Source organism: Plecotus auritus (genome assembly GCF_963455305.1).
Source record: "Plecotus auritus genome assembly, chromosome: 1".
Lineage (NCBI taxonomy): Eukaryota > Metazoa > Chordata > Mammalia > Chiroptera > Vespertilionidae > Plecotus > Plecotus auritus.
The window spans coordinates 168,287,027-168,305,635 of NC_137770.1; the positions used below are offsets into that span (position 1 = coordinate 168,287,027).

The following is an 18,609-nucleotide window of genomic DNA, read 5'->3' on the forward strand; positions in this document are numbered from 1 at the left end:
TAAGCAGAAGTAGATGGTAGGATTAAAAGCCTCATTAGTCACTGCGTCTTAATAAAACTGATCAGGAAGAGGGTCTTCACATACTCCAATGATCTGTACATTTCCACTATGTTGGTTTGCTGCATGTAAACACTGGCTTGCTACTATGGAATAGGCTCGGTTTTTGGTGCATTTTGTGAGGTACGCATGGTTTAGATCTGTCACTAAAGACTTCTTGCATTTCACTCTGTGTTAGGGCATGATTCTCTAACACAAAGTAGCATTTTTATTTTTATTTATACGTAAGGTCCACAGAATATGCCTCGCCTAAAGAATTTGACATATGAGGAAAATATTATCTTTATTCTAATGATGTTTTGCAGCATTTTACAGAGTTTTCAACCTCCCTTGTACCTTTATCATTTTTTTTCTAAAACTTTAACACATACTAGTATATGCAGAGAAAAGAGTACATGGCCACCTTCCCCCCATAATATAGCCCTTACCCTGCTTAAATAATTATCAGCACTGGGTTAATCTTTTTTCCTCTATATCCCTACCAACTTCCCCTTTACCCCAAATTATTTGGAAAGAATACAAGCTGAAATATGTCTGAATTAAATAATATTATTTCTATAAGTTAAGTACTCATTTTAAGAAACTAACGAAAGTATCATTACCTCTCCAAATTACTAATAATTCTTTATTCTTACCTGTTCAAATTCCTCCAGTTAGTCTCATAAATGATTTTTTTTTTTTTACAAAAATTTATTTTTAAGAATCTGGGTCAAAATAAGATCCACACATTTCCATTGGTTGATTTATTTTAAGTTAGAGGTTTCCACCTTCTTCTCCCCACCTCCCTTCACCCTCTTCCCCCCTCCATCCTTTGAAGATCATTTACCTGTAGACTTTCCCACAGATGGGATTTTGCTGGTTGCATTTTTCTGGCCTCTGTATTTCTTATTAGCTGGTAGTTAGATCTGGAAGTTTGATTATATCCAGGTTTAACATTTGACTTTATATAAGTAGAAACTTGCCTTTATCAACTCTTCAGTTATCCCGAAGTATGTATAGTTATTACAGCAAAGGCAGGATAAATGCTTGACAGTATTTAGCCATTTAAAAAAATGATTTGCTTACTTAGCATGTAAATAATAACTTTCTTTTTTAACTATTATTATGAACTCATGGATTTATAGTCTATGTCTCAATGATTTTGAAATGAATTTGATTTTGCTATATTTTAGTTCATTACTGTTATTCTTTTCGCTACTAAATTATCCCATCTTTGGCCAGTGGGAATTTTTTTCAAGTTGACTCCTGAATCTTTTTCACATGCACTGATTAGAACGCCTAGCTTGATTCTTTCAGGGCGATGACAAGATGTTCTCATTTTGATGGAGTAGATAGAATATGATCAACTGAATTTTCACCAGGCATGAAATGCATTCAATTCATTTGAGAATCATTTCTCTGGGTTTTGTTTGTTTGTTTGTTTTTTATTTGTTTGCAGTTTCTTCCCATTACCTTGTCCCCACTTTCAGATCCAAATCACCTCTGTCTTTACAGATATGACTGTGATGAATACACTGCCCCCTACTTCCAACATGCACACCCCCACCCCCAACCTAAGGACAAGCATTTCCTTGCTTATCTGATTAGATAATTCCATGTGCATTTGACCCTAGATGATTGAACATTTTTTTAGGGTGTACTGCAAACTGAAAATTTCTGGTGATTTGAATCAGTAAATCCTCTAGACGAGATTGTTTCTCATGGCAAATAGCATCACACACTCTGAGGTGCCTATAATCCAGTCATCTCAGACACTGCTGAGTCATTCATTCATGCTGCTGTGACATCTCAGCTGTGTTCCTACAGGTGCTTTGTAAGTAATTTACTCTGTTTGTGTAAGAACTCCTAGATTGGGTACATATGTGTGTGCTTCTGATTCAAACAGCCTTTCTCAGTATGTGTCTGGCAGGGTTTTCTTCTCATTGGAAGCAGAAGGAGTTCCAGGAGCCTTCTTCTAGGTCTCTGACCCACAACAGGTCAAAGCAAGGTTTCCTGTCAGTGCACATTAGAATAAGATAATGACTTTGTGCTGCTTATTTTTTATGCTAATACACACTTGCGTCAACTTTGCTTACTCACATTTCCTGTGATTCACTCTGGCTCCAATTGTTTTATCCCTTATTTGCACAAAGCCAGATGTTCTGTACTTTGTAGTTTGATTTCTTGTCTTGTTGTTAACTGACAGCTTTCCCTGTTGTAAAGAATTTTTGTGAGTTTGAGCCAAACTGTTGACAATTGCCAGAAGCAGAATTGCAACGCATTGAGACAATGCTTCCAAGAATGGCGGCTTTTCACTTAGTTTTATAAATTTCCATCAAAGGAGATGTAAGTGGGTTACATGAAGTCCATTGGTGATAGATTAGGGAGGTGGGAGAAAGCAAGGGGAGGGGGGAACCTCTGGGATTGGATTAAAAAGTGAAATGAGCGCTGGCTGGTTTGGCTCAGTGGATAGAGCATCGGCCTGCGGACTGAAGGGTCCCAGGTTTGATTCTTGTCAAGGGCATGTACCTTGTTTGCAGGCACATCTCCAGTGGGGAGTGTGCAGGAGGCAGCTGATCGATGTTTTTCTCTCATCGATGTTTCTAACTCTCTATCCCTCTCCCTTCCTCTCTGTAAAAAAATCAATAAAATATATGTTTTTTTAAAAAGTGAAATGATAGACACATGCTTCTTTTACATAGGTGGGTACAGGATAGTTAACAGTGGCCAATTAACCGGTAACAATAACAATGAAGGAATTTGTGGTTTCGGCCCTGGTGCCATTTGTTGTGCCCTGAGGCGTCCAGAAAAAAAAAGGGGGAGATACAAGTTACTCTGACTTTCCACAGGTGTGTTATCTTAGATACAAAAAGACAATAGGCTCAGTAAAGATCAAAGTTGATCTGTCAGGAAAGATACTGCCAATACACACTACTAGTATAAACTGCTTTTTAATTAAAGGTTTCAATTTCAGACCATCCTTTGTGGTTACTTTAGGTTTCTTGAGTTTGCAAGGCCGCCACTTGGGCCTTCCCTGAGCTTATCAGGTTAGCATATGGCCCTTTTTATCCACAAAAGCAATTTTTATTTGCTGGCCATATTTTTATTTGTCATTAGATTTCATCATCAGCTTAAGAATGAAATATAGTCAAGATGAATAGAAAATCACTTTTTTTAAAATGAGATTTCCATGAAAAAGTGTTTAAATGTAGCACAGGAAATGTTCAGAAAAGTATGTTTACCAGTGCGGAATAACAGGTGAATGGTCTTTAATCATATCTCACGATTTTATACATGCACACCTCAATATTTGATAGTGGAAGAATTTATTGGCAATTGCCTTATTATTTTTAGGCAACAACTACATAAGAAACCCAAGTGGAACTCATCAGATGAGAAAGATACAACATTTAAAAAACCCATATTGAAGGAATAAGTATACCATTGACCTGTAAAAAGATGAAAATTGAAAATGACAAGTTTCAGAATAACTGCATCCAGTTATACTCAAGCACCTCGTGTATAGTATTTTGTTCTATGATTGCCAGGAGGGTCCCTCTTAACCCACATTATAGATAATGTCCCAGTCATAATGATATAAAGGAAATGGATATATAAACTATAAATGTCATAGGAGAAAAGCTTCTATTTGATCAATAACAGGTTATAAATTTTGCATTTTCAAATGTACCACCAAGATGACAAAAGTAACAACTCTTGAGAGCATGATGTTGACAAGTGAAAAGGCAAGCTTCCGAACAATACTGGGATTGTGATGCCATGAATGAAGAGTTTAGGAACCCGGCTGTTAACATTAGATTTTCTTTACTGACGTGTATGTAGTAAAAGCATGAAATCATGTTTGAAAGTTTAGGCTAGTGATTATCTTGGTTTCTAGGGAGGCAGCGAGAGTGATGGGATCCCAGAGGGTCTAAAGGAGGCTTCTGCTGCTTTTGTAAGATTTATGTCATTACAAAAAGTCAAACAAGAAAAAGTTAACTGTTTGATACAAAGCATGGAGAGCAATTTTTTTTAAGTTGAAAGCAAATAATGAAAATAATCCATTTTTCAAAAGAAAAGCTAACAATTATCATTTTATAAGATTCTGATGAAATGTTGGTTTCCATTAAATAGAACAAGTTAATACCAAACACAAACTTTGTGCCTTATTCACACACACATAGACATACAAGAGAATGGCAGATTTATAGTTAGACTTAATAATCTCTTTTTGTTTGTTTTCTCTTTTCTGACAATGACCCTGAGTTAAGTGTGTATGTAAACCCAGAAGGATAATTTGGGGAACTTCCTTTTTCATCCCTTTATTGTGCAACTCTTAAAGATGACCATTGTTAGTATTTCTATCTTGCACACAGACATACAGTCTGGGGAACATAGACAAATAGAGGTCAGATATTGCTCATTTACACATTTGTTAATTGTCCCATTTTATCAGACTGTTTGGTTTATATGTCTACTCTGCTTAAAAATATAAAATATGATATTATTTATATCAGTTCCATCCTCTCTGGCTTTTGGGTCCTTTTATCAAAGAAACATAGAAATCATTTTGATTCTGATGCCATATTTATAAATTACAGCTATTGTCTCATTTTTTAATTGAAACTGGCAGGTATATAGAAAATTATTGCTTTCTGAAGACAGGTTGTATAAAAGTTTTCTTCCCAGAATCAAATAGATTTTACTAAAAAATACATTGCTGGAATGTTTGCTCATTGAGACATAAAACAACTGAGGCTAGGAATAACACAACAGCCAGATACCATAGTTGTTTCAAAGGTATGTCACAGAATGACAGCAAAACCCGTTTTGTTTCTCTTTGCACTAAGAGAATTATGAAGCATCTACATTGAATTAAAAAACACAACAACAACTATGAAGTCAAAAAGCCTAGTAGAGAATAAAGGCAAAAAAGTCACTGCCATCGGAAAAACAAGCCCTACATTTACTTAGTACATCGAGTTGGCTGACATCCTTGACGAGGAACACCATGCTACCATTGTCATAAATGGAGATGACAGTGTCTAGTCTGAAAGACAATGGATTTGTTTAGCATTTTGAGTTGTGTTTGAATCCCTTTCCACCTGAGAGCTGCCAAAATACCCTCCACAATTCTGCTCGGTTTGAATACCAAGTATTCTGTTCTACTATACACACAACAAATATTACCCAACAAATCACAGCCAAGAAAATTTTCCTTGCCTGCCCCTCCCCAACAACACTTACGTTACAGCATACATGCCCACCCTTTATACACTCTCCCAGCTCCCTGGAAATTTATTCCATCCCCCTGTTTTCAAATACAACTCAAGTAAAATGCCACTTCAGCTGGGACCTTACATCTTAGGTTCCAGTGCCAACCCGGGGATCTCTGTTCTTCCCTCCACACTTCATTAGCCATGCCAGGAGCATCAGGAATAGGTAACGGAGAGGAGGTGTATGACCTAGGCACTTCATTCGCATTGCATTCGATTTTTAGGTCTAAAACCGGATCCTCTGCCAGAATAGGCTCTAGTGTCAAATCACAATACAGTGACACTGACTGAATCACTTGACTCCTTTTGAAACACCAAGAATAATAATAAAATAAGAAATGGCAACTCTCCATCCTTTAAAAGTAAAATAGAGCTTATAAACTGGGATTCATACATCCTAATTTTCTCTGGACAGTCTTGGTTTTATGCCCATGGTCTTGGTGTAATTATCAATAGCTCCCTTTTCAGTCTCAAAATGTCCCAGCTTGAATGGTAAATGATATGATTAGTCTATTTATAACCCACTGAGAAACTTTGTTGGCTAAATACAACCGAAAAAGGACAAATATACAAATCATTTACTAACTTGCCCCTAACAAATCTTTAGTCCCTTTTTGGTAACCCTTTAAATTTTCTTAAAATTTATCACTGTTTACCTAGTGAACATTTTTAAGTCATTCAAAATATACAAATAACTTTTAACCCATCACCAAGTAGAATAATTCTTCTTAAATGCCTTGAGTAGCTGTCTACTCCTCTCCATTTCTACGCTGGACACTCCAGTCTCGGCCTACTTCACATCACAGCTCAAGTATTGCAGCCACCAATTGCTGTCTCCTAAATATTTGGTCTACCCAAGCTACTCTGCATTCCACATTATGTCCCTGTTTAAACTTTAATTGAAGCTTCTTTGCCTATAAGTTAAAACTTCAATCTGCCCATAAAACATTTCAGTCTGTCCTTGACTGACCTTTCATCACTGCCCTAGGCAAATGGTTCCAGCCAACATATGTGTGAGCATTGCCAGCAAAACAAGCATACTGTGCCGCTCCTCGTTTCATATCTTTGAACACACTATACCTCTTCCTCGTTCTCCATCCTTCCTCCATTGTTCTTTAAAGCTTAGCCATCGCTTAGACTTAACCTTAGAGTGCTTTCTCCATAAAGGCCTTTCTGACCATTTCAGGCCACCTCTCAGCTTCTCCTGAACGTGTTGCTATCTCATCATTTAACCAGACTATATACTTACTGGCTTACCCGTGTACTTCCCGATAGACCATATGAGTTCCTTAGCATCAGAATTGTGTCTAGCTGTTCCAGGAACACAGTGGTGCATACAGTTGCTGAATTAATGAATAAAAATCATTGCCCCTTCTCCAGTCACAAGCAATTGGCATTTCTTAGTCATTTCATTTGGTCACCCTTCCTGTGTTTTATATCAACTGCCTCAAACCTACCCCAGTCCAGCCTTCATTTGATTTCTTCAGCTTTACCTATGGAGGAACAGACCTGCTTCAAGAAATCTGGGGCTGCAAAGCCCTCCCCAACCTGGCCTCTGTTGCTCCGACCCTCCCTCCTCCTCCCTCCCTCCTCTCAGGCCTCAGTGTTGCCTGCAGTCTCTTAAACACCCAGTAAGGCTGCTCCCTCAGGGCTCTCATACCTGACGTTCTCTGCCCACAATATTCCTTGCCCAGATATTCTGAGAGCTTGTCCCTCACCTCCTTAAGGCCTTTACTAAAATTCCTCCCTCTCCAGTGTGGCCTTCCCCATGTCCCCACCTAAATCCCAGTAACTCCCACCCATACTCCGTATTGCCCAGGCCTGATTTCTTTTTCTCCTTGGCACTTACCACTCTGTGGATTAATAATTTTGTTCATCCTATCTCCTCCTACTTGATCTGAGCTCCATGAGGGCAAGGATTTCTGTCAGAATTTCTGCCCTGAATTTAGTGTCCAGGTAGGTAATTAATAAATATTTATATTTTAAAAACTAAAAAGGAAAATGAAGAGCCCCAGCTGGGTGGCTCAGTTGGTTGGAGCGTTGACCCACAAACCAAGAAGGTAATAAAAAATCTATATATTAAAAAATTACTACTAAATATATCATTTCCCATTGCAAATAAGCAAAGGCTATCACGTGGTCTTCAGTTCTGGGAGCTGGAGAGGACATTCCTTGTCTGTACTTACAGTAACCTGGGGCTCTTTTCATTAATCACCTTGGTGGTGGTCTGGGCTCTTTACATAGTACTTATTACATTTGATTCCGGGTCAGGGCACGTACTTAGCTAGGTTTCGGGTTCAGTCCCCGGCCGAGGTGAACACAGGAGGCAATCGATTGATGTTTCTCTCACATGGATCTCTCTCTTTCAAATTAATAAACATATCCTCAGGTGAGTATTTAAAAAAAGTGGGGAAATGAATAGAGGAGGCTTGTAGACAGTTGTTAGTAAGTCTCCTTTCCATTTTTGGGAAGTCTTTCCTTCCACTGGGGGAATAGGAAAAATGTTCTCATTTTTCTCTTGAATCCATGGAATTACTGGATTTTCAAGTATTTCAAAAATTATAATAATTAGATTAAGTGCATGAGATTTAACTTGGGTTTTTTTTCAAATGAAAATGTCCATTGCAAGGGAGAATTCCAAGCTGCTGTAGAAGGGGTTTCCTGAGGAGAAGCCAGGAAAACAGACCTCACGCTGCTGTGCAGGTGGCACTTGGAGCTCTGGCAGGCTATCCTCCCTCCCCTTTGGCGGGCACCCACCAGCAGGCCACTCTGCTGCTCCAGACTGCCTGATTGATCTATTTCCTTCCAAATTAAGAAAGAACAATCCACTCATAGTGTAATGATCTAGTCCAAGTAGGGCAAGTATTTACATTTTGTGGCAGTTTGTTACAAATGTAATAAGTACTATGTAAAGAGCCCAGACCACCACCAAGGTGATTAATGAAAAGAGCCCCAGGTTACTGTAAGTACAGACAAGGAATGTCCTCTCCAGCTCCCAGAACTGAAGACCACGTGATAGCCTTTGCTTATTTGCAATGGGAAATGATATATTTAGTAGTAATTTTTTAATATATAGATTTTTATTGATTTCAGAGAGGAAGGGTGAGGGAAAGAGAGCTAGAAACATCTATGATGAGAGAGAATCATTGATCGGCTGCCGCCTGCATTCCCCACACCAGGGACCAAGCCTACAACCCGGGCATAGGCCCTGACCGGAAATCTAACCGTGACCTCCTGGTTCATAGGTCAACACTCAACCACTGAGCCATGCCAGCCAGGCTGTTTTTAGTAGTATTTTTTATTCAATATTTTTTCTAGTTTTTAAAGTGAGAATTCTCAGAAAAACACACACACAAAACAATCTTACTACCACAGGTATGTATTGTTAATATTTTGTTGCATCCCCTTTCAATAATTTAATATTAAGCTTGAGAAGTTTTCATATAATTTTAATTCTCTGTAATCTAATATATTTGAGCTTGGACAAAAGTATGACTTCGGTAATATGTTTGTATTCCTGGTGCTATAACAACTTGAAACAGCTGACCTGTAAGACATTTTAAATAATTTCACCCAAATGAATTCCTGTTTACATCTCTGGAATACTACAGCTTTGCTAAATCTTTTGAGAGAAATAACATGAGCATTCTTGAAGAGGTCATACAGTAGTTTAGCATTTGCTAAGGGATTATTTTGAATAAGACTGAGTTAAGGATTGCTGTTCTTATAAGCTTCTTGTGTTACTTCACAAATCCTTAAATAATCGTTTATGGTTAGCAGGGTTAAAAAAATAAAACTACGAGATTTTGAATCCTTAAAAATCTTCAGGCATAACTTTTTGTGAAATTGCCTAATTGCATAATCTGGAATGCATCCAATGATACTGACATCCATTATTAAGTTTAGATAACCAGAGTTGCAGACTGGCTGAAGAAAACATAAAAGTGAACAACATGGAAAAGTACTAGAAGCTTATTCTGGAGAGGCCGGAGAGTGAGCAGAGAATAAGTGACACATTGAGAGATGAAATGTCCTTTTCTTCATAATCCACGTGTCCCCAGGCAGGGATGTGAGTGGAAGACTAAGAAAAGACAGGAGATCAGGGCTCAATCAAGAAGCACTGGTCGCTCACCCTAGGGTAACCCTCTGCGGTTAGAGAAATGAAATCCTCCTCCTAAGAATGATGTCTCTCCCACATGAAACAGCGATCACAGGCCTCCTCTGACCTCATTCTTGAAAGTATTGGCAGTTCTTTCATGAAAGCTGTTCATTTCCATTCTCTCTGTTTCAACCAAGAATGCCAACTAGTAACAGCTCATCAATTTTGGATGATGCTGTGGGATTGACAGGTTTGCCTAGATCCCACTTGAATTTGCACACAAAACAGGGAGCCCAGTTTTCTTCCTTGGAAACAGCAATGCTTTTCATTCGTGCTGCCAGTAGATGAATTTAATTGGTAGGTAGCTCTCCTCGGAGCTCATTGCCTACTATCTGTTTTTAAAAATGTTGAAGTGGATGTCGTTGAGGACTGTTGGATCCCTTCTTATCATCACTTAAATTGTCATATTTGCTGGAAGTGGTCCTCACTGTACTCATTGTCACCCAGGACATTTCTTACAGTGTTCAGAGCCCCAGGAGTTAGAATCAACTATATAATTAAAGTGATTGATTTGAGGCATAATACCCCCCCTGCTCACACAGTGCATTTTCCTAACCACGTGATAAAGCTGTCATTTTCTTTTATTCCTTTTATTTCATTACAAATGATGGACAGAGAGGAGGCTTTTGTATGGTTTTGTTCTGAGAAATGGATGAGCATCATCGACTCAGAAGTGGATGTGCCGGGGGATTAAAGAAGCTGGGAGAGATTGTTCATTGATTCTAGGTGTTTGTGTTAACCCAGAGCTGCAGCAGAAATCTTCAGTGCAGTTCAGTAGAATTGCCTATGATTTGAAGAAGTGTATGAATCACTAGCTATTCAGAGTTCTCTTATGCAGAAGGCAGGGATTTGGATTCTCCAAAAGAGTTTAGCTCTAAATTGGAGTTTATACTAGTTTGGTGCAAAAAATAAATAAAAAACCAAAGAGGTGTGGAGAAAGGCCACAGAGCTCAGGAGAGAAGAGCCGAAAATAAAATTTTAATTTCTGCCTTTAAAAAGAACATAGTAAAAAGAAAAAGAAAAGCCCTAGCCGGTTTTGCTCAGTGGGTAGAGTGTCAGCCTGCGAACTGAAAGGTCCCAGGTTAGATTCTGGTCAAGGGCACATGCCCGGGTTGTGGGCTTGATCCCCTGTGGGGGACTTGCAGGAGGCAGCCGATCCACCATGATTCTCTCTCATCATGGATGTTTCTCTCTGTCCCTCTTCCTTCCTCTCTGAAATCAATAAACGTATATTTTTAAAAAAGAAAGAAAGAAAAAAAACAACAATAACATAGTAAAACAGTATAACTTTTTTATTTTCAACAGAATGCTGGGCACCGTGATTTCATCATAACTTCTCAAACTGGTTTTTGTCAGCTGGTTCATTTTTGCTAAGATCAAACCCATCTTTCATCACACCTACGAGTGAAGGAATCACACTTGAGTGTTCTCTGATCTGCTGATTGCCACCTGAAGGCTGTACACGAACAACTTTTCTGTGCTCCTTAGGACTTATCCTTAAATTCACAGTGTAGAACTAGGTTCACGTTTGAAGTCATTAAAGTTACTTTACTGCCCTTCCCCTCCTCATGGTTATCATCATCATCATCATTTGGATGGCTGTGCCCATGTCCCATTGAGTTCTCTCTGGGTAGGAGCACTACATTTCTAACAGATTGATTTGTGGTCTTGTTGCAACAAAGACCCTTTTAAAACAATGAACATTTTTATTTTTTAGGTGTTTTTTTAAAATATGTTTTTATTCATTTTAGAGAGAGAGAAACATGGATGAGAGGGAACCATCAATCAGCTGCCTCCTGCACACCCCTTACTGGGGATTGAACCCCAACCCAGGCATGTGCCCTGACCTGGAATGGAACAGGCGACTTCTTGGTGCATGGGACTATGCTCAGCCAACTGAACCACACAGGCCAGGGCCAGAACAATGAACATCTGACAAGGAGAAAAGTTGGCCTATCTAGCACAAAGTTCTCATTGGGCAAGAACCTCATAAAATCCATAGATACATCAGCAGCTAATTTCCTGATCCTCTGCCTGTGTCTCCAAAAAAAAAAAAAAAAGGCATGAGATCTATTAGAAGTGAATTTTAATTATTAGGAAACTGAGAAATGTGACATTGGTCCATTCCTGAGACTGCCAGTGGAAATGGATACCAGGTTTGTAGCAATCTTGGATATAGTGATATTCAGCCAAATGCATGTGTCCACACACCACTATCTCCACATTTCTTCATGAAGGTAGACTGACCTTCTATTGCACTATTAATTTTGCCTGTTTAAGTATTTTATCCTAAATTAAATATATGGTTATAATTTGAAATGATTATCAGAGTAATATTTGTTAGAAGGAGGGGGAAAACTAAAATTCCAAATAAAAAAAGACACTATTTTTTTAGAGGAAAAAGAAATCCATTGCCAAAATGCTGGCTAAGTTAAGTTGTCCCTACATTAAAATAATGCACTCAGGTAATATACCCAAGTAAGTTCTCATGTTTTCACTTGCTCTTTTTGCACCCAGCATTTTATAGAGAGTATGTTCCCGCTCATTTTAATTCTCATTAGGTATAGCAGCCTCAACACCTGGTGCTGGCTTTGGTGAAAACAAACTAAAGGCAGGTCCATTGAATCATGACCTCCCGGTTCATCGTCAATGCTCAACCACTGAGCCACACTGGCCGGGCTGAAACCTTTGAGTAGGAATGACTGAAGGGCCTGGAAGCTTCTAAACTAATACCAATTGTTCCTTAAACACTTCTAGGCAAAACCCTATGAGCTGTTCTATAAATCCTAAACAATTTATAATTTAACACACTCTTCAAAATCGATAAAACCATGTATCTGTAACCCTAATTCAAAAGGGCAAGAATGTGATAAAAGAAAGAACCAAATGACTAACTGTTATGAACAAAATGAGCAATCTTTGTTTAAACAAAGCTACCAGAAATCACAGTGATTAGGAATATTTTACACTGAAAACCAACCAGAAAATAGGAGTTATTTGTTTTTCTTAATTAACTCCTTCATAAGTTTTAGACTTAGAATGTTTCTTGATGCAACTTAAATAACTACACAAACACGGTCTGGGTGAGTTCCCTGCCGGGATATCCGTGACAGGTGCACACGAACAGCTATTTCTGTAGAATGAAGAAGAGTGTCAGAGGCAGCTGAGCTTGCAAACCTTCCAGAAGTCTTTTATTGTTTCCTCCATTGGATCAAGTCCAAAGTGAGAATAATTACCCTTAGGACTGCCAAATTTCAGGCTGTTCAGATAACCCTGGTCTTGTAGTAGGAAAGAAATGGGAGCCAAGGTGCAAAAAGAGTGACTGAATTTTATAAAAAAAATATTTCTCATATATCTCAGGGAGCAGTTGTCTTAGAAGTGGTCCATTTTCTTTGACTAATAGAGGGCAAAGAAGAGAATAATGTGGTTAAAAAAAACACACACACCAAAAAATAAAGGAGAGAGAAAATCAGGCATTATCTACGTACTCTTAAAGAGCTGAGGATTTTAACTGGGCTTCCTTGGGACCGTTCGGTAATTAATGGAAGTCTTTATGGGGGAGGGAAACAGGAGGTAGCTCAATATTGAATATAAAATTTTTATTGTTCTGAAAACTTTATCTTCCAAAAAGTTTTTTAAGTTACTCTTAATTTAAAGTAAACAGTTCCCTTCTGTTAAAAATAGAGAAGAAATTACAGGTTTTGCTCTAATTCTCCAATTCTAATAACCAGTTTAGATGTTATGGCATTCTCACAACAGACTTGTGAAGAAAATACTATTATATGGAGGTCCTTGAATATTTCAAAATATTTCAGTACTTTCATAATTCAAAATCATTTTCTCAGGAATAATTTTAAACATAACACATAAATACATATCTAATAGTAACTTTGGATTGTGTCTAACTTTTGTTCCTTCATTTGAAAGTTCTTGGTTTCTGACATGTTTCTCTGTTCCACCAGTAGCATTCTTACTTAATAAACACCGGATGGCATGGTTATAATTTACCAACAGTGACTGTTAGAGTGACAACCCAGTATCACCCTTAGGACTTCTGAGGCACCTAAACAACAGACTGGTTCTGAAAATAGTGCCCAGCAATGTGGGTATTTCTGTCCCTCACTAATGTGACACTCCCATGTGACAGTATTATATCAGTTGGGTCACCACTTTTGAAATTATGTGATTCTTGAGTATGTTTTAGATGTTGGGATTTACTAGTATATTCCTTATGAATATTATATATGGATATTTTAAAATGTCCTGATACAAATCCATATAAAATGCAGCTATGCTCCTATTTTGCAGATGAAGGAACTGATGCTTATAGTAATTAAGACATTTATCCGTGGATACACAGCTTATAGGCGACAGGATGGGGTTTATCCCATGCTCTGCTCAAAGCCGTGCTTCTTACACAAGTGGGAAGGTCAAAATGAAAGGTGCCAAAGCCAGAGAGTCTTTGTGAGTGGCTTACATAAGAGGGGAAGATGATCTTCTGAGCCTTGAGGGAGGAGAAACTTGGCTGAGTTTCTCCAACTGTAACCTGTGGACCATGTTCACGGAAACATCTCTATTAAAAATTCCATTTCTGGGTTTTTCTCCAATGCTATTCAATTAGAACCTCTGGTGGTGAAGCCAGGAAATCTTCATTTTTACCATCCTCCATGGTTTACTGGTTTTAAAATTTCTATAATTTCAGGGGGTTTGTATGCCACCCTCCCCACCAAGTGCAGGGACTCCACCCCTCCCTGCACTGACAATCCCTATTGAACAATTAAAGACTCTCAGGAGATATTCAGTAGCTGAGAAGTCCAGTTGCATGGTGAGCCGCCCTGCAGAGGTATCAGACTGTGACCCAGGCCAACTATGGCATACTTGATCCTTACTCATGCATTTCTTATTGTGCCTCTGACCTTTCTCCAGCCATTTTCTCCTGCACCTGGACTATTATGTGGGTGCTTTCACCCGAGATAACATCAATGTTCAGGTAACCTTTCACTCAAGGGCATTGTATCTCAATTGGTTTCTTGGTCAGTAGGCTTCCTGGTGGCCTAATGCTATCTCCACAGAGCTTGGACAGGAAAGCAGCATTCCATACCTCTGCTATGACTTCCTATGCTAGGAAAGTTTCTGCAATTCTGGCTTCTCCCACCTTACATCCCACAACTCACACCCACATTTGCCAAATTTCTTGAGTCTTTTATATCAGTCTGCATTTTCTTACTTGGATGTCCTGATCTTTCAACTCAACATGATCTGAAACAGTTGCACACAAAAAAATGTTCTTAGCCAGTCCTTCAACTCAGTGATCCCACCACTGTGAATCTATTCCAAGAAATAACCCCAAACAAGGAAAGACTTCATGTATAATGATGTATATGGCAACATTATTTACACTTAAAAAATTAAAAGCAATCTGGAGAGAAGCGTAAAAAGAAAGGAGTGATAAATTAGAGTGCAAGCATTCAAGGAGACATTTTGCAGATATTAAATAAGGGATTCATGAAGACTATGTAGGAACATGGACAAATTGCTAACGGAAGTAAGAAATGTACCTAAGTGGGCTATACTACCTAGGTACTCTAAGCTCAGCTATGAACAGAAAATGAGAAACACTGAAAGGTAATAAAATTATAATGGTTGTATTATGTTGATAGGATCGTGACAGATTTATCCTATTTCCTAATTTTTCCAAAGTATATAAGCGTTTATTAAATTGTGGTTTTTGTTTTGTTTTAATGTTATTTTATTGTTTAAAGTATTACAAATAGTAGTACATATGTCTCCCTTTTTCCCCCATTGACAATGCATTCCCCTGGTCTCCCCTAACCCCTTCCCCCCTGTACATGTTTTTTCATAAAGCTCATCACACTCCCCAGTCAGGATGGCCTATGTACCTCCTATTCAAAGGCTCAGTACAGGGAGTAATCTTTGACTTAACCCTCATCTACTTAGGTTGGCTCTGGAGGTCCTTTGTGGGAAGGTTCTTGATGACCCACCATCAGCATCCTCTTTACCTCTTATGGACCTATGACATCTCCTCACAGCTTCTCAGCAATGCCCTATTCCACCTCCCCGTATCCGACCTACAAAAGTTGAAGTGTCTTAGGGCTCAGTTGTGTGGTTCCTTCTCTCTTCTATTTACATTCTCACCCTAAAAGATTTCATCTCATTAAGCCATGTTTAAATATCATATAACTCCCACATTGAAGTTCCCAGTCCTGATCTCTTCCCTAAATTCCAAATGTCCCTTTGTCTAAAAGCTACTTCATCTTCACTTGAATGTTTGATAGGCATCTCATCTCTAATATATCAATATAGAACTCTGCCAGGGTGTCTAAGCAACTGTACTGCCCAAATGCAAACCAAATTTCTCTACTTTTTTCTGTTCATATCCTCTGTTACCATGTTCCAGCCACCATCATCTCATTTGGCAATGAGAGATATAATATCCTTCTAAATATTCTCCCTGGTATATTTCTTATACAATATAATGGTAAATTCTTATCATTATGTAATATTATAATAATTATACACTTATTAACTATTAATATTATTAATTGTTATACTGTGTCTTATTATATATATTACAGCCCATTCTCCACAGTCTAAATTTTTATTTAAAACATAAATCACATTGTGTCACTCCCCTGCTTAAATTTCACAAGCACCTATGCAGTGTAGTGAAAATAAAATCTATTTTGTGATTTATTATTAATTAGTAATATTATTATCACTATAGCATATAAACTCTTCAAGGCCCTACAAGATGTAGTTCGTGCCCTCTGTTGAACTGCATTTCATTTCAGCCCCTGTCACTACCAGCCTCCCTTAACTTGGACCTCACGCATGCCCAGCTCATTCCTGCCGTGCTGTTGTCTAGGTTCTTCTCCAGGTCTTGTCTGGACTGGCTCTTTCTCATCAGCTCATGTGTCACCTCCTCTCAGAAGCCTTTTCTGACCTCAGCAGATCTTCCTGTCCCAAATCTCTAGTCATTGTCATCTCTCCCAGTTTTATTATCTGGCACTGAACACAATCTGAAATTTTTAAGCTATTTTTTATGTATTGTCCCCTCCCTCCACTGGAATATTGGCTCCATGACAATAAGTTCCTTGTGTTTTCCTCTTTTTTTGATCCCTTGCATCTAAAAATCACTTGGCACCTAGTGGGCATAGAATTTTGTTATCAACTTTTTATTTGCAGTATATCATATACAGAAAAATTCGCAAATCCTAAAAGGAGAGGTGAATGATTTTTTAAATGAAGTGAACTCAGTCATGTGGTCCCCACCCAGATCAAGATTATAGAACATCACCAACACCTCGCAGCTTCTCTCTGAGCCCCTTCCCATTTCCTATCTCCCCCAAAGTAACCACTGCTCTGACTTGTCTCATCAAATTAATTTTGCCTGGATTTGAACTTCATATGAACAGAATCATACAATATATGGTGTTGTGTATGGTTTCTTTCATCCAGCATTATATTTGTGAGAACCATCCATGTTTTTGCATATAGCCATTGTTCCTTTTTCTCATTACTGTATAGTATTTCATTTATACTTTTTATTTCACTGTATTCTAGGTAGACATTTGGGTTGTTTGTAATTTGGGGATATAAATAATGCTGAGGTGAACATTTTTATACCTGTCTTTTAGTGCACATTATGTTGGCATTTCTTTTGGGTATACACTTAGGAGAGAATTTGCTCAGTCTGCCAAATAGCTTTCCAAAGGGTTTGTACCAATTGACGCTCCTACCAACAGCAAGTGAAAGTTCTAGTTGCTCCCCATCCTTACCAACACTTGCTATTGTCAGTTTTCCCAGTTATAGTCATTTTGGTGGGTGGCTTACTTTCTCCTTTTGAAATAAACCAGCTGTCTGGATGGATAAAGTCTCAGAGAATTTAAAAAAAAAAAAATGAACAAGCCCAGATATAAGCAATCTGATAAAAATCAGAATTTTCCAAAGGGATAGCTATGCTCTCTGATTTTGCTCATGTTGGATACCGGATTATTGTCACAATGTTCAAATGTTTACTAGCTCTTGATATTTATATGTAACAATACCTGGAGGGGGTGCTTAATTTGAGATTTCTATGGAGCTGCTTAAAGGGTTTGTGGCTAGAGATTGAGATCATTATATAATGAAAATTTGATATAGCTTATCATACATATACTAGAGGCCCGTTGCACAAAGATTTGTGCAAAAGGCCTTCCTTCCCCTGGCTGCCGGCACCAGTTTTCCTCTGGCACCCGGGACCCAGGCCTTCGCTCCGGCCGCAGCGGAGAAGCCAACCCTTGAGGCTTCTCTGCTCTGGCTGCAGCAGGGAAGCCAAGCCTCTTTAGTCTTCAGTCTTCACTCTGTGCCTGTGTATGCAAATTAACCTGACATCTTTGTTGGGTTAATTTGCATAGCCACTCCTGATTGGCTGGTGGGCATCGTGTAGGTACAGTCAATTTGCATATTTCTCTTTTATTCATGTAGATAGTTATAAATAGTCACAATAAGTTACAGAGATGCATTCTGATTTCATCCTCATCTTCTCATGCTTCATTGCATTCTGGTCTCAGACATTTGTACTAATGTCCTCTCGCACTCATCACTAATTCTTCATCTTTACTTATAAATGGATTCAGTTTATAATGTCAAGTGCTGAGTCATTATCAGGCAATTTCTTCATCTCTTTCTGGTGTTGCTGCTGCCTGTGACTGTGTGATACTGATGCTGAGTTTTCTGTTTGGCTTGTTCTATGTTACCATCTTCGGGCTGCAATAGTTCCATTCAAAACCACTATGGCTGTAATAGTTTTGATCAAGTTGGCTTGCATTCTATTATCTCTTTATTGTTGGAAACTTTGCTTTATTTCAGGAACTCATTTTAGCACTTTTATCAAAGGCACATGCCACCTATATTTGGGCTTTTTGATTTCTTTTCGGTTCCAATATTTTAAAAGTTATCTATATACTAGTATATAAAAGCCTAAGCAACAGTCTGACCATTTGACTGGTAGCTATGACGCGCAGTGACCAGGGGGCAGATGCTCAACACACAAGCATGGAAACATGGAACAAACTGATGAATCTCAGAGGGAAGGGAGAAGAGGGAAGAGCGAGAAGAGATTATATGCACACTAGA

At 38.5% G+C, this 18,609-nt stretch overlaps 1 protein-coding gene across 2 annotated transcripts in view; it reads left to right on the forward strand.

Moving 5' to 3' along the window:
* ELOVL6 (ELOVL fatty acid elongase 6) overlaps positions 1–18,609 on the forward strand; it is a 151,245-nt gene that overhangs the window by 104,095 nt on the left and 28,541 nt on the right. The gene's annotated exons all lie outside the window — the stretch shown is intronic.